This window comes from Suncus etruscus, chromosome 15 (genome assembly GCF_024139225.1).
Source record: "Suncus etruscus isolate mSunEtr1 chromosome 15, mSunEtr1.pri.cur, whole genome shotgun sequence".
Lineage (NCBI taxonomy): Eukaryota > Metazoa > Chordata > Mammalia > Eulipotyphla > Soricidae > Suncus > Suncus etruscus.
In genome coordinates, this window is record NC_064862.1 from 3184933 (window position 1) to 3202283 (window position 17351).

Consider the following 17351-nt stretch of genomic DNA (forward strand, 5'->3'; position numbering starts at 1 on the left):
ATTTAATTTCTTTTTTTGGCAGGGCACACCCAGTTACTCCTGACGCTCAGGGGTTACTCCTGGCTATGCGCTCGGAAATTGCTTTTGGCTTGGGGACCAGATGGGATTCCTGGGATTAAGCCGAGGTTCATCCTGGGTCAGCCACAAGGCAAATGCCCTACCACTGTGCTATTGTCCCAGCCCCTACATGATTTCATTTTAATGTAATCATATCATCAAAACTTATGGCTTTCAATACAACCACAATCCAATGGAACGGGTTGTCTAATTTAGTGTTTGACACATGGATACACCAAACATTAAATTAACTCAGGCAATTTGATCGTGGTGCTTGCGAGACTCATCACCAGAGCATCTGATGTTTAGACTCTCTTTCATCTGTACATTTTACTGCTCATATCTTGTGTACTTGCATGAGATCTCAATTTGCATCGGCTTTATGGTTTATGGCCATGTATAATCATGTTCTTCATCTCTCAGACTATGAGACTGTCTCTTCAGGGTGGCTGACTATAAATGCTGTGGCCAAAATGAGGCTGCCGAACTGTTATTCTCCTACCTCCCATCAGCAGAAGCCTGACCTCACCCACTGGAAGAATGCTTCTCCCTATTTCCGGTACTTCCTTCAAATTGGGAAGAGAAAATTTTATCCACCAAAGATCTCCTGCTCCTTTTTTCTGGGGAAGAACGGGCATCTGAACAATAAATCCATTGTCTGATCTTAGCCTCGCTCTACTAGTCTTTCAGAAAAAAGAGGGGGAAAAACAACCAAAAACTTTGATCCCTGGGGAGGTGAAGCGGAAGTTGATCTTCACCATTAAATTTTTTATAGATAGCAAAGTCCATGCTTCCACCTGCATCCAAAGCAAGAGGCAGCTGGCAGAACAAAGCAGCAGAGAAAAATAGCTGACCAGAATCTCTTAAATTGCCCATGTACAGGTGCAGCTTGTTTTTCATCTCAGAGTCTCTAGTGATTGACAATGTTTTACCCAGAGGACTTAACCCTTTTTTCTCCGATATGAACCAAAGCATGAGGTCTTGTGGTTTAGAAACCAACTCCTAAGCCACTGTGTGTTATAAAAAAAAATCATCCCACAGTGATGGGAACATGACTTATATCCAAGGTAAACTTCAATGAAAGAAGTGCTGAACAGAGAGAAAAAAGCTCTGAGAAATGATTGCCAGCTTTATTGTCAAGTTTGAGACACAGCTTTGGTACAGAGAGTATCCAGAGAGGTGGTCCTCTGCTCCACAAACATGAGAATGGCACAATATCATGTAATCTCTAGTGTTCAGTTTAAGACCTGACCTAGAAAACGAATTCTTGTTTGTTCCTTTCCATCACCATGAAAGGAGTTTTGCCGAGGGTGTGCAGCATAGAGAAGATGTACTATTCTTTTGGCCAGCTTTAAGTCTTCTAAAGATGGAGAGTTGAGTGGGGCGAGGGTGGGGGGCTCACCTCTCTCATTCTATGGGTTTGTTTCCTTAACTTCCATTGTATCTTCAATGAGGTTACTTATCATAGTTGGGCACAGGGATATTAGTTATTGGGGGAGTAGAACCCACGCCAAGGGGAGCTGAATCTATGCTCTCCATGCAGGCCATCTGCATGTGGCTTTTTCTTGCTGTCACTGGCCTATGCTACCTATCAATGAAGATACCAAACAGGAGGGGATGAGTCTGATCGATCCCTAATGAATGAGTAAGTAAACAGAGGTGCATGACTAGCTCACAGAACCTCCAACTTGACGCTCTGGAAGGGGGCCAAGTGGAAGGCAGGAAGTACCTTTAAAACAGTGAGTCCTTCTTGGTAGAAGGGACCATTGTTCTGATAACTCCAATTTAGCACTTAAGGAAAGGGCTCCAGAACTCTGAGGTAGACCACTCTCTTCTCTGCCTCCTTGGCAGGCAAGGAGGCCAAGGAAGAAGTTGTTTCTAAGTGATAGTGTCCAAAGTGAGGAGGTTTCATGCTCAGGTAGGTCGAGTATAAAGCACCTCTTAGCACAACATTCCTGACAGTGAATGTCCTCACAAATTTAAATGCCCAAATGTACTATAGCATGAGGACAGAGAACTAACTTCAGAAAGCCTCAGAACAATGGGGCAAAAGTTTGACTTTCAGTGGAAAAAGTGATACACAGACAACTCTGACACATCCTTTGAGAATCTTCATGAATTTCCAGTTTACCACTCTATCTCTGGCCTTGGTATTTGCTTCTGATATGAGTCAGTGCAAGGTTGGGGACATCTGTCCAAAATGTTCGGGCAGATCTCCACGGTCAATTCACTTCTGGAAGTAAAATAAGTCAAGGAATTCTGTGGTCTTGAAACTAATATGTCTCATTCACAAATCAAACCTTTGGTATGAATCTTGCTCTATCTATATCGCTAAAAGCCATTGAATTAAATTGGGGGGGGGTTCATTAATTGTTTTGATCTCAGACATGTGTACCAGCTGCTTGTGATTGTGCATGAAACAAAATACCAAGATTAGGCAGAAATTATAGCCTTGGCACCATGGTGATAAATCTAATGAGGCAAGCTTGGATGCATGTCAACTTAATCAGAACAATAGACTCTGTCAACCAGACAGATACTGTAGGATGTAATGTTTTGGAATTAACAACCTGGAGCTGAGGCATAAATTCCCTCCAACTGAGTTTATGTTGGGCATATGGAATCCGCTTCTGCTTCATCTAATTCATGGACTTCAACATTTCTTTCTTTCATTTGGATTTATGTGACCACCAGAATCCGGAAGTAGAAAGAGGCCTCATAGGCCCAAGCTGATTCATGGGGCAGCTGTGAGTTGGTCGTTTTCATTTTGTTCACTCCAAGAGGGAGAAACTCATTCCATGCTCATTCAAACAGATTAAGGCACAAGGGGTGATAGTCTAGAAAATGTTTTAGACTTTGGATATTCCTGGCCTTGGGGGAAAAATTAGGTTTGAAAAGGTAATTACCATTATTTACAGTACTGAGGGCAAAGCCCCACCCTGGGCTTCAGGCCAGGGGATCTGAAACTGCAGTGCAGTGAGGTGAGCCAACTCCAAGACAAAAGCGCAATTATACATACAGAAAAGCCAACGCTGATGATAGTGGGTCTGGAGGAAACACCCATGCAGGGGAGTTGTGTGCAAGGAGGGGCTTTCTTTGAAGTTTTGCATAAATCTTGTAAAATCTCCCCTCCCCCATCTTCCTGGGAATAAGATTCTAGGGTTCCATCCTAGGTCTTATAGTAAGCGATGTCGGAGGAAACGAACTTTTCTTACCTGATTTGCCAATTTTTAAAACCAAACTTTGAATCAAAGAATTTCGGGGAGAATCAAGAATTGGGAAAAACTGTGTCAAGCATTATGCTGATTGCTCCCTTTCGTAGCAGAAAGAAACTCCAGATCTACAGACTGCTGATTTACATTCTGAGCTCACTCGCCTTTCAGGGACTTCACTTTACCTTCCTTTCTGCTTCATGTCCATTTCCCAATTGGGAAAGTTTTTAAAACCATGAGTTTAAAAAAGTGTTGCCACAATCTAGGTGGTCCTCCTTATCAGAAGGTAATGAACTAATATCAAACTTTTTGCACACATTACATTGTTTTTTTTTTTTTTTTTGGTTTTTGGGTCACACCTGGCAGTGCTCAGGGGTTATTCCTGGCTCCAGGCTCAGAAATTGCTCTTGGCAGGCACAGGGGACCATATGGGGCGCCGGGATTCGAACCGATGACCTCCTGCATGAAAGGCAAACGCCTTACCTCCATGCTATCTCTCCGGCCCCACATTACATTGTTATTAACCATGCCATATCTTTGTTCATGCCAAGATGAAGGCAGGATGATTATTTCTGCTAATGTTATGAATGAATAACAGGAAAAACTTGTAATGAAGTGCTGGCCTGCCTCGACACACATTTGCTTTAAAGGGATCCTTGAGCAGTGATGGAGAAGGAAAGCTATGGGGCACCCATGAAGACGGTGCAATGCCGGATTGTTCACTAGCTGTGTGGCTTCTGGGTGTTTTCCTGTGTAAAGGAGTTATGGAGAAAATCCACAGAAGGCTGGAGGTCCTCCCTTCAGTCCAGGAGGAAAATACTTTTTTGGAAAGCAAATATGATGGAGCCATTTCAGACACCAAACTGCCCCTCACTACTGCACATGCCAGAGGCAGACACCAGATAGAACCCCAGCTATCAGTTCTGCAAGCCCAGCAGCAAAGAGGAAAGGGGAATTACAGGTAGACAGGACTTGAAAGCTGCTTTAGCCCCACCTGAATTTCAGGGCCCCAGGGAGTCCTTTAAAGCACCTGCAATTGGGGCTGTTTCAAGGTACAGATGCAATATGTTTGTCTTGCTTTTGTTTGCACCTGAATACAAGTACCAGCTGGAAACCAGGAGGTGTAGGACATTGCAAACAATTTTGACTGTAAATAGAGAAAGTAAGAGTTGAAAAGCCAACTGCTACTCCTTGGCTGAGTTGTTGGTTGAAGTGGTGGGAGGAGAGAGAGAGAGAGTGGGGATGAGAAGAGAGGACAAAGAAGAAATAGACAAACTATAAGGAATAGAAATTATATAGAGAAATAATTTTGTAACGATAAGATCCTGGCCTGTATGCTTTTTGGGAGGTGGGTGTCACACTTGGTAGTGCTCAGGGCTTCCTCCTGGCTCTGCACTCAGGGATCACTCCTAGCAGGCTCAGGGGTCATCAGGGATGCCGGAACTGAACCCAGGTTGGCCATGTGCGAGGCAAGTGCCTTACATGCCCTATCAACTTTCTGGCCTCTGTGTATTCATAGTATATAAATATCTCTATAAAAAATTCACCCTTAATTCATTGAGATGTACAAAATAAAACTTTGACCCTGTATTACTTGTATAGTATTAAAGGTGTCCACTATGTGAACAGGCACTTATGTAAACAATGAATAAATGATGAAAAGATGTTGTGTTAATAGCCAGACAGTAAATTACATGACTGCCATGACGAAGCTGCTGCTGTGAACCTTGAGGAGAGAGAGGGTCCTATGTCCCTTGTCTGCCCTCTTAGGCCGGTGAATGAAAGTAAACAAAAAAGCACATGTTAAGAAGGAAGTACTTAAACAAACCTTATCTTTTACCCTCTGTGTGGCCTCAGCTATACTGCTTAACCTTTCTGAGCTTCAGGTTTACAAAAAATGAACTTTTTTAAATAAATGGGACAATAATGATAGTTACCTTGTATGTTCATTTTGAAAATAAAGTAAGACAAAGTAGATAATGTCCTGTCAAAGAATCTCTGACCTCATCTTTCCTCTAGCAAATATACTTACTATTAAAATTAATCAATTTGCACAAATAATTATAATAAGACTTTTCTTTCCCAGGTCATGACTGCACAAGACAAAATGAACTGGAATGATTACAATGATTTTGTGAATGGGATGGCTACAGCCTACAAAAACAAACAGAAGGTTTGATCTGTTTTTGAAGGAAATGATCTGATGGTTCTGAAAGTGGTTGTTAATACGATGAATGTCGGACTCACACCCTCTTGGTTGTGTAGACAGTGAGTGCCACAAAGACGTCCACAATGGCCTCCATTCTCATGTAGAGGAATAGATCAAAGTTGATATTCTGAGCAGCTATACTCATTTTCAGGAGAGTGATAAGATCAAAAGTTAAAAGCTCTTTAAAGGTAGAAGTAAAAGGTGTTTAACAGCATATCTAGAGGTGGTCAAGAGATAGCCAAGTCTATAAGTCATGGACATAGGCAGATTTAACAGAGCGGAAACTTGGCCAAACAATGTTGTGCCATACTTTGCCCCAGACAGCAGGTCTTTTTGAGATTTGTATGTATCTGCCTCAGGGTCTCTTGAGGGGTTCCCGAAACTTAAAATGTTTTGGGGTTTTTTTTGCCTTTGTTTTATTGAATCACCATGAATTACAAAGTTAAAAAGTTATTAATGATTGTGTTTTAGGTGTACAATGTTCCATCTGGAAACTTTTAATGTAAACACTTCTGTCCTGGATATTGGTATTGTTTGTTGAACAAAGATTTGTTTGAATTTTTAAAAAAATATATTTTTTAAGATGTCAAAAAATATCACTCTAGACTCGCAGTGGTCCACAAACTATGGCCCGTGGGCCACATATTGTATTTGTATCTGTTTTGTTTCTTCATTGCAAATAAGATATATGCAGTGTGCATAAGAATTCGTTCATAAGTTTTGTTTTTACTATAGTCAGACCCTCCAATGGTCTGAGGGATGGTGAACTGGCCCCCTGTTTAAAAAGTTGGAGGACCCCTGCTCTAGAGGGTGATAAAATGACTGCATTTCACTATCAGAATCAAAATATCTAACAGGAAGCTGTAAATCCTTAAAATCAGATGCCTAGACTTAGCAACAGTGATGCCAAATCCTTTTCCCGATAAACTGAGGAACCTTTTCTCTTAGAAAACTAGTGGAAGTTGGAAAAACGATAGTAATCAAGATATCACATTCATGGCAGCAGGGTTCAGGCACACACATTTTAGAAGGCTTTTGAAGGCTTTTCACCCTCAGACGACTGGGAATGCAAAATATCATGCAAATCAGATGTAATCTTCTGGATAATTTGCCTCAGTAAGAAAGTGAACACAGAAAAGGAAGACTACAGCCACATTTGAAGAGTGCTTTCTGTAAATAAAGTGTTGGGTTTTGAAGGAAGGTGCAGAGAATCATTCCCCTGGCTATCTCCTCAAGACTTCTAGGCTCGCCAAGGAGGGAACTAAGCTGGTCACGAAGATTCCTTTGCTGAGTGGAATGAGTCAGAAGGATGGAGGTAGACATAGTTTCACTTGTCTGTGGGACTTAAGAAAAAGTATGGTAATAATACCCAGAGACACTAGAGATCAGGGCCGAAAGGACCAGCCCATGACATGAGGCTTACTACAAGAGCAGTGAGTACAATTAGAGAAATAACTGCATTGACAACTACCATGACAATGATAGTGAGAGAGAGAAGTAGAATGTCTGTCCTGAAGACAGGCAGGGGACGAGGGAGGAGGGAAATGGGGAACATTGGTACATTGGTGGCGGGAAAGTTATACTGGTGAAGCGGGGTGTACATTCAATGACTGAAATCAATTATGAACATTTTTGTAATCATGGTGCTTAAATAAATTATTTTTTAAAAAGTTGTAACAGTTTAATGTTGAATTCAACAAATGCCACTGGCTGCTGTCAGGCAAGAGAGAAGAAAAGGAAAAGACAAAAAACAGCTGTGACCACACAAAGGTGTGGCAGAATGCCAATATTTACTTAAATTCTTTTCATAAATTCCCTATTCTTGCTATGTGTTTAGAATCTTAAAAACAATTATATTGAGGAAATCCTTGCTTCATGAGAAATTTTGAGATAAATGATTTTGGCACTTTCTGCTCATTTCCTTTTCTTCTATCTGGAAAACTTAAGTAAATTCTTTTTTTATTTTTGGGCACACCTGGTAGTGCTCAGAGTTTACTCCAGGTTTTGTGCTCAGGGATCCCATCTGCTGGTGCCTGGGGACCATATATGGCGGCAGGGATGGAACTAGGGTCAACCTTGGACAAGACAATGGTAACCCCATATACTCTCTCCAGTCTCATGATTAACATACTTGGGGGGGGTCCTACAAGGCCCTGCGTCTGATCCCCAGTACAGCCCACACATACTGAACAGGGCTGTGGAAGCTCTGCTGTTTGTGCCAGGTAGCTCTTGTCTGAGGTCCCTGTGCTACATACAACAAAATATGCAACCTCTGATCCAGTCAATTGTCCTTGAGAACAATTGAAGTGTATTATACCCCCAGTGTGTTATACCCCTCTCATGAGCACTGCTATTAGACATATGGTAACACCAATGACTAGTGACACATCAATGGGAAGGGTAGTGGGAAATTATTACATGCTTTTATTTGGATTCTGTTCTAATGTTGTGTTATAAGTTCTTGCATTTACAAAAGATACGTAGCAAAACACAAACACCTTATAAGAAGTAAAGAGTAGGGGACTAGATATAGCAGAGTGGAGAGCTCTTGCCTTGCACGTGACTGACCTGGGTTCAATCCCTGGCATCTCATATGGTTCCCCAAGCACTGCCAAAAGTGATTCCTGAATACAGAGCCAAAAATAACACCTCAGCATTGCTCAGCATTGTGAGTCCCCAGAACAAACAAAAAAGAAGTAGTAAAGAGATTATTCTGGTTTGAAAGAAAGTATTACCACGCAGAGGACAGCTGAACTTCAACCAATAGTATGTTGGGCAACTATGATTCATTTGAAAAGATAACGCCTTTCTTATACTCTAATTTGGTAATATAGAAGAGGGCCTCTGAAAATCACTCTGGGATAGCTGTTCCATGAACCTGTGAAAATTTCAGACATACAAGATGAGTTTCTTGGCACCAGTACGCATTCAGTTCTTGCCCAATGCTTGACAAACAATGGTTAGGTACTGAATAATGAGTATGTGTGTGCAAGTGGACAAATAAATGACACTTAAAAATGTTAACAGGCTGGAGAGACAGTACAGGGGTTAAGGTACTTGCCTTGTTCCTGCTGACCCCAGTTTGATCCCCAGCATGCCCAAATTAAATGAAGTTTTAATAACAATTGATATCCCTGAATTAAAAAAGCACATTTGGGGGCTGGAGTGATAGCATAGCGGTAGGGTGTTTGCCTTGCACGTGGCTGACCCATGACGAACTTGGGTTTGATCCCCAGCATCCCATATGATCCCCAGGAGCGATTTCTGAGCACATAGCCAGGAGTAACCCCTGAGCGTCACAGGGTATGGCCCCAAAACCAAAACAACAACAACAAACGCCCCTCCCCCATCCCACACTTCGATTTAGAACCACAAATTCAGAACCATTTTTAGAACCACAAGTGGCTACTAATATGCAAATCTATATCCAGTGAATAGAGTAAAAATAAAAACCCAAATTTGACCCTTACATATACCTGAGAAATGTTACTTCATAATTTCATTTGTTGTTTGTTTTTGGGCCACTTCTCACAATGCTCGGCTTACTTGTAGTTCTACACTCCAGGATCACTCCAATGAACTCAGGATGGCCGTGTGCAAGCCAATAGCCTACACATTGTATTATTTATCTTGCCCCTCTTGTTTTCAATTTATTCATACTTTTACCAACTTTCAACCATCATTCATCCAAATTCATCATTTGTCGCTTACTAGAATATATTTTCTAAACAAACCTTTAAGAGCAGTTTTATTTTTTTCAGGTTTTAATAATATTTCACACCCAGTGATGCTCAAGGGTTACTCCTGGCTATGTGCTCAGAAATTGCTCCTGGATTGGGGGACGATATGGGACTCTGGGGATCAAACCGTGGTCCATCCTAGGTTAGCATGTGCAAGGCAAATACCCTACTGCTGTGCACTGCTCTGGCCCCATGGTATTTCAGATCTACAAAAACTGTGGAAACTTTCTAGTATCAAATTCCCCACCAACACTGGGCATTGTTATTGCTGGCTCTGAAACTTCTTATCTTCCTTCCTTCCTTCCTTCCTTCCTTCCTTCCTTCCTTCCTTCCTTCCTTCCTTCCTTCCTTCCTTCCTTCCTTCCTTCCTTCCTTCCTTCTTCCTTCCTTCCTCTCTCCTCCCTCCCTCCTCCCTTCCTTACTCCTTCTTCCCTCCCTCCCTCTCCCCTCCCTCCTTCCTCCCTCCCTCCTTCCTTCCTCCTTCTTTCCTTCCTCCTTCTTCCCTTCCTTCCTTCCTTCCTTCCTTCCTTCCTTCCTTCCTTCCTTCCTTCCTTCCTTCCTTCCTTCCTTCCTTCCTCCCTCCCTCCCTCCCTCCCTCCCTCCCGCCCGCCCTCCCTCCTTCCTTCCTTCCTTCCTTCCTTCCTTCCTTCCTTCCTTCCTTCCTTCCTTCCTTCCTTCCTTCCTTCCTTCCTTCCTTCCTTCCTTCCTCTTCCTTTCTCTTTCTTTTGGTCTCATGGTTATTGTTTGGTTGTTGTATTTGTTGCTGTGGTGCTTTTTTGTAGTTGCTGGTTTTGGTCTTTTGTTTGATTTTTTTTTTAATTTTTATTTTGATCATATTGGCTTACATATCTTTCACAGTAGTATTTTAGGTACGTATTAACATTGAATCAGGGGAATACCCATCACCAAATTTGTCCTCCCCATCCCCGTTTTGATTTTTGCTTCTTTTTGTGTTTTATCTATTTGGTTGTTGTTGATTTTTGTTTTTGTGGGTGGTTATGATTTTCTTTTTTTCCCTCATTCTTTTTAAATCAATACTTATAACCTCTAGATGGACACCTCCCAGTTTTTTGTTTGTTGGTTTTGTTTTTTACATTTGGTTTTTGGTTTTTTCTCTTTTTTCATCTTCTACTTTTCTCTTGTTTTTTTTTTTTTAATTTTTTTTATTTAAACAGAACCACATAACTTGAATTATCTTGTTCTACCTCATAAATTTAGGGATGGGGGAAATGGATGGTACCAGAATCAAATAGTCGTATGAACATTGAGTAGAAATAAAAAATGATCAGACTTAAACACCAAACCCAAAGTCAATGACAACGGAAATGATACCCAATCTTCAATAAGCTATATCTAGAAGGGACCAGTTATACTAGTAGTCCTGGGTCAAAAGAGGGGGATGCTGGGAACAGGGTTGAGGGAGGACAACACTGGTGGTGAATACCTGTGATTCAATGTCACTATGTACCTTAAATATTACTGTGAAAGACTTGTAATTCATGTTGGTCACAATAAAAATTATTTAAAAAAAAAAACCCCTGAGTTTTAAAAGGAAATTACCGAGGTGCAGACCATGCTCTATAAGAAATTTAGGATACCTTCCACAATTGGGGCTAATAATACAAATCTGAGATTCTCTCTCTCTCTCTCTCTCTCTCTCTCCCTCTTTCTCTCTCTCTCCCCTACACACACACACACACACACACACACACACACACACACACACACACACCAAATCCATTAATATTTTCACATTCTCTAGGTGAAATAGAGTAAAAGCTACCAAAATTTTATGCTTTGTCTCCTTCTTCATTAGATTATACAGATGGGGTCCTCCTGCTTGTTTTAAAAATGGAGGATCAAACATTTCTCTGAGGCAGGATTCACTTTAAGTAAAGATGCAGAGGAATATAATCATTATAGAAATAACATGGGGCTGGCAAGGTGGCGCTAGAGGTAAGGTGTCTGTCTGCCTTGCAAGGGCTAGCCAAGGAAGGACCGCGGTTTCGATCCCCAGGCATCCCATATGGTTCCCCCAAGCCAGGGGCAATTTCTGAGCCCTTAGCCAGGAGTAAGCCCTGAGCACCAAATGGGTGTGGCCCGAAAAACCAAAATTCTTTGCATGTAGATTAAAAATGGTTTTGATCCCAAGCACATTCAGCTAGAATGCTAACTCTTCATCTAGCCCAGTGCTTCTCAATTATTTTCTGTCACAGAAGAAAAAACATTTTTCGTGTCCCCCCGCGACTGTAAATAGTATCTTTATTTAAAAAAACTTTAACCTGCAAAACAAAAATATATCAAATAATTTAAGCTGACTTTTTAATCAGAAATGATGTCTGGATTACTGGCTACAATGAACACGTTTTGCGATACATCGCTTCGAAGTGGGGTTTGAAGCAGGACACAGCAGCTCTCAGCTCCAGAGACATACAGAGACATAAAAACGGTGCTTAGCTTGTGATGGCAGTGTTTACCGAGGTCAAACGCACCCCCCTTTACGGAGCCTCGCCCCCCCCTTGGGGGGCGTGCCCCACTATTTGAGAAGCACTGACTATCCTTACCTGTGTCCACTAAGCAAGGCCCACTTTGGTCATTATTGTCTAGACTCCTTCCCATTTCCTGCAACTGCAACATTCAAGATTCCAGAATGACCTGGTTGGCAGCCTGAGGAAGTCTGGCATTTGAAAGCAAATGGGTAAGACTGTAGACACTGATCAAATGTGAATTCGAATTTTAATTTTGAATAAAATTTTTTATTTTGGGGCGAGTGTCTCCATTCTACAAGTGAGGCCCCATTTCCTACCACCCATACTTCCCATCAATCAACTGTGCTAACAGCGGTATCAAATTACAGTCCTCAAATAAAGAGAAGCTCATTCTTCACACTTGATATGAATGGACAAAGAAGTGATTGTTATATACTTTCTTCTTTTTTAAATGCGATTTTTTTTGTTCTTTGTTCTGGAGAGTTGGAGCACAAATCATTTTGTTTTTATCTATGGTCTAAGTTTGCAAAATGACTGTGGCAATGGCATCATGGAGGTGGTGATTTTGTTTACAGAAAAATGCTAGGTTCAGGAGAAAATAGGCCTTTATCTCTCCCAGGGGAGAATGCTAGCATGTCTTCCACCTGCAAACATACATGTAAAAGGTAGACCAGCTCTATGGTCTCCTTATCCTTGGCCACAAAACGCAGAGCACCAACTAAACCTGTGAACACAATCCAGGATCTTCTAGTATTTGACATATTTATTTGAAATGAACAAGTCTCTCCTTGGTTACAGCGTGCTTTACATATAATAACCCTAAATTCTTGTTTGCAAGAAGTCTACCTTCAGGTAATGGAGCCTGCAGGCTCTCCAACAACTCTAGTCACACAGGCTGGCTGTCGCAAGTGTATTGGATGTTTCAGTTTGCCAGACCTGTCATGATAAATTAATTACAGGATGTTGCAGAAATGGCAAGGCTCCAGCAGCATCTTGCATGGTTTAATATAGCCCCATTTCCCCATTTCAATGTATCTGTGGTTAGATAAATCCTCAGAAATTTACAGCTGCTATAGACTAGCATATTATGTACTCTGCTGCACACATAAGTATAATAAGAATTGATGGTCTTAAAATCATAGATTTTACTGACATTTCCTTACCACTGTGGAAATACTTAGTTGCTGGGGGAAAGAAAAGCATCTACTGATACTTCTGAACGACAGGGAGGATTAAAACTTGGCTGAGCTTATCCATCTTTTACTTAATTTAAATTGAAGAACTGTAGCTCAGCAAAACTAGCATGGGACATTTATATAAAATAATCTGGTGAACAATTTTAATAGAAAAGAATTTTACTGATTCTCAGAAGAAAACACTGAAAAGACTAAATGTATCAAGATTTTCTCCAGGGAACCTTGTTCTTTTTGTCATGACTTCTTTTTGCAAGTTTTTGTTGCTCATTTTCATCGGAGACAGCAAATTACTTTTCCTCATCTTCTGCTTTTTCCTCCTCTGGACTCCATTTTCTTTTTATTTTCATTAAGCAATATTTCTCGAAGCAACTTAAAACCACACACTGAGTGACAATGTTTTATTGTTCACATAAATAGTATGTAAATTATAACTATATTTTCTAATATATGGTTCTTTCGCAATATTTTACAATAATTAAGTGACAAGCAATGAACAAGAGTACATAAAAACCATAGTGTTCTGTGCTTTCAAAAATGACACCTCAGTATACAGCTAGATCACACCAACCCAATGAAAAGATGATACAGGCATTGAATGTGGTTAGTCCATCCTTATATAACCACCTATATTTCTTACACTGAAAATAATATAGCTCTTTAAAATCAATAGTTTTCCTAACGTTTTTGGGGAAATCAAAATAACCCAACCGTAACTGGAATAAATCTGAGGTGTTTGAAGAGCTTTAGGCAACAGGAGATGCCTGCAGCATATGCTTAACATAGATTTGAAGGAGGAGCCTTAGAAAAAGACATTGTGTTTACAGAATAAGTGTTTTTATTTTATCCAGTTCCCATCTTAACTTAAAGAATTTTCTATTCACTTCAATAATTAGAGCAGAAGGAGATGATGAACGAAGGACCTCATTACTAAGTTTGCTTCTCGGTCTTCTGAGGGGAGTAGTTGTCTGCTTTCGCTGAGCTGGTCCATTGTTAACCCTAAATGATGCTGACATCCAATTCTCCTGCAGATAATTGAGTTCATCCATAGATTCAGTTCTCTAATCAACAGACCCTTTTGACTGACATGACTCTTGATGGTTTTATTATTTCTTAGAGGACTGAAACGGTGTGTTTCCTGTTTCTTGGAAAAAGTCACTGCACATTATCAAATATATTTCTCAAGAGACAATGTAGTATGAAATACGTATTTCTCAAAAACAGGGATGGGATTATCAATATTCCTTTAAAAACTTCTTTCAGTGAAGATTTCATTCTATTTGTTTCACTGAAGACATAGTAGTTGCCTCTAGACCTCGAGGGTGGCTGCAGTGGGAAGCCCCCCCCCCCCACTGATGTACTAGTTACTCTTGGTGTGTGTTCATGTCTCTTCAGCAATTGAGCAGTTTGGGGATATCCCAGTAGAATATGGCAAACATCTGTTTCCAGCTGACCCTGATTGCCATTTACTGGCCATGGGCACTTGGGCAAGACACTCCACTTTCTCAGTCAAGGTTCTGCAAAGTGGGGAGATTTTATCCATCTCAGGGGTTTGGCATGACAATAAAAGGTGGTCATATCATACAGAGAAAATTTAGGGAATATTTTCCACATCTAACTTTAATGAAATAAAACCATCAAATAATTCTTAAGTTAGACTTGAATTTTTTTAAACATATTTTACTTAATATTACTTATGATGGTAATTACTTAAATCATATATAAAGATGTAAATTCATACTTTTTGTCTTTAGGGGCACACCGATAATTCTCAGGGGTTACTCCTGGCTATGCGCTCAGAAATCGCTCCTGGCTTGGGGGACCATATGAGATGTGAGGGAATCGAACCACAGTCAGTCATAGGCTAGTGTGGGCAAGGCAGATGCCTTACCGCGTGTGCCACTGCTCCGGCCTCATAAATTTTGTTATTGTGGCTATGACTTTCTAATGACTTTAAAAATCCAATGAGTTGGGGCTGGCAAGTGCGACAGCAGGTAAGACACTTGCCTGCAAACAGCTGACTCGAGTTTGATCCCTAGTATCCCATATAATTCCACTAGAGGACAACAAGAACAGGATCAGGAGTAAGCTCTGAGCACCACTGGGTGTGGCCCCAAACTGCTCTCCCCAAACACCCCCCAAAATAGTTGTGAGTTAAAAAACTAAGACTCAAGTGGCACGTTATACAAAAGGCTATCAAATAAGCAGCAAGTTGTTTCCCAGATATAGTTTCTTGCTGAGCTTCTAAAGAGAAAATACATTTTTAAGGAAACGTTTCCATAAATTAAAATTAATGTCAAGTATTCATTTTTGTAGAAACATTTTTGAGGTTATAAAAATCTTTGTTTTCTATTTAAAAACATCAACTTTAATGCAAAGATTCACTTATGCAATAATGTTTATTCATGCTATAAACTTTTATTTTTTTAAATTTCAAAGACAGTTGTTTGTAGGGAATTGAGAATAGACAGTGATCGAGGTGCTTGTTTTGCATGCAGCTGACTCTTGTTCAATCCATGCTACTACATGAGTACCACTGGCAGTGGCCCTCTATGCCACCAACTTTACTGGCACTGCATGGCCTAGGAACACCACGTTCTCAGGTCTTCACAGTAAACCAACATCTTACCTGGCCAGGAATCACTGGGGAGGGGGGTATCTCTGGGCCTTCTGTGCACTGACTGGAAGTCCCGCCTCTTCCAACTATTTGAATGTTATTCTAGTCACTGCAAATTAAGAAACTTTAATTTTTAAGTAACTGAAGCATGAATTTCTAGGAACAGCTTAATGTTCAGAGGAAAAGATACTGTCAAATGGTATACATAAAAGACATCATAAAATGTGATGAAATTAAATCATTTCAGAATAAAAATAAGACAAAATGAATTTGTTACTATGAAAATTATAAAAAGTGTAGTGTCATAGGGCTATAGAGACAGTACAAAGGGTAGGGCATTTCCTTTGCATGCAGCTAACCTGGTTTTGATCCCCAGATCCCATATGGTCCCTCGAGCATTGCCAAGAACAATTCCTGAGTGCAGAAGCTAGGAATAATACCTGAGCATTGCTGGCTATGGCCTCCTAAAAAAGTGTGGCATCATAAATCATCAAATGAGGTCTTGTATCTTAGTCCTTGCTTGTTTAGAATTTAAACTTACTATTTGAAGGGCACTTTCATAATTAGCTTGTAGAATGTTTATCTACTAAAGGCGTTTTTCCATTTTTAAATACAGCAGAAGCCTTGCTTTGTCAAGAGGACAGAAGAGAAAAAGACCAAGCTTTAAGTAGACAAAATATTTCTAGTATTCATCTCAAATGACATTTTGGTCTCCAATCTCTCTCTCTCTCTCTCTCTCTCTCTCTCTCTCTCTCTCTCTCTCCTCTCTTTTTCTCCTCTCTATCTAGACATACAACCCTTCTAATATAGAAATAACCTGTGATTTTATCTTTCCATACAAATAGTAAGACTTTAGAATATGCTTAGTTTCACAATCTCTTATCATTTGTTTTGATGTGATGTATTTCTACAACCTGTTCAATTTTTTTGTGATTAAAACCAAAATCAGAAAATCAACAGATACCCTAAATAGCTAAAATTACAAAAATACATATTTTCATTTTTGAATCAAGTCCCTTCACAAGACAGAAACAATATGTGTTCACAAGTGACTTGAACTAGCAGTATTCAGCTGTATCAGAAGCATAGATCATGTCTGCCTTCAGGGGCAGAAGGGTGGACGTTGTCTGTTCTTCTGGGAACAGACTTCTCTGCTGCTTGCCAAGGGCTTCAGCAGCCATGAGTGCCAGTGCCACTTTCAGAAAAGGCCCTCCCTCCCCTTTCAAGTTCCACATAACAGAAGTATGTTTACCTTTTTTCATGTCTCTACCACATGTGCAAGCCTGAGTCAAATATATTTTTCTAGAATATATTTCACAACCATAATATCTGTGAAATTTATACCTCAATACCCAAAGTTGTTTTCCCATTTCTTGTTTTAGTAGAATCAATGGTCTAATTTGATACTTTTCTAATTTTAAATAAGCTTTGGCCTTCTTGAGTTAAATATTTTATTTACAGAATTATAGTCTCATAGTCAATAAAAGGGAAGGATAAGTAAAACCCAAATCAGTCCAGAATAACCTATTAAAAACATAGACACAATATAACAACCTTTTAATTTCAGCAGTAAAGAAATACATGCGAGATAACAATTCAAAAACAATTGAGACTAACATAAATAATAAATAGTATAAGTATGCAAATTACTTACATGTTTAAATATACAATTTTTAAAAATAAAGTATGGATACTGTTGCCAGAAGAATCAAAGATATTTTTAGTTTATGGATATAAATTTACATTGTGATTAATTAAGAACACATTTTAATTATAAAAAAATTTGCTCCTCTAGTGCTTTTTTTTACTGAAACCATTTGGAATTTACAGTTTT

The 17351-nt window shown here is 39.9% G+C and overlaps 1 protein-coding gene across 1 annotated transcript in view; it reads right to left on the bottom strand.

Annotated features, from left to right (window-relative positions):
• Positions 1 to 17351, bottom strand: part of BCLAF1 (BCL2 associated transcription factor 1) — a 1193665-nt gene that overhangs the window by 25597 nt on the left and 1150717 nt on the right. The window lies entirely within an intron of this gene.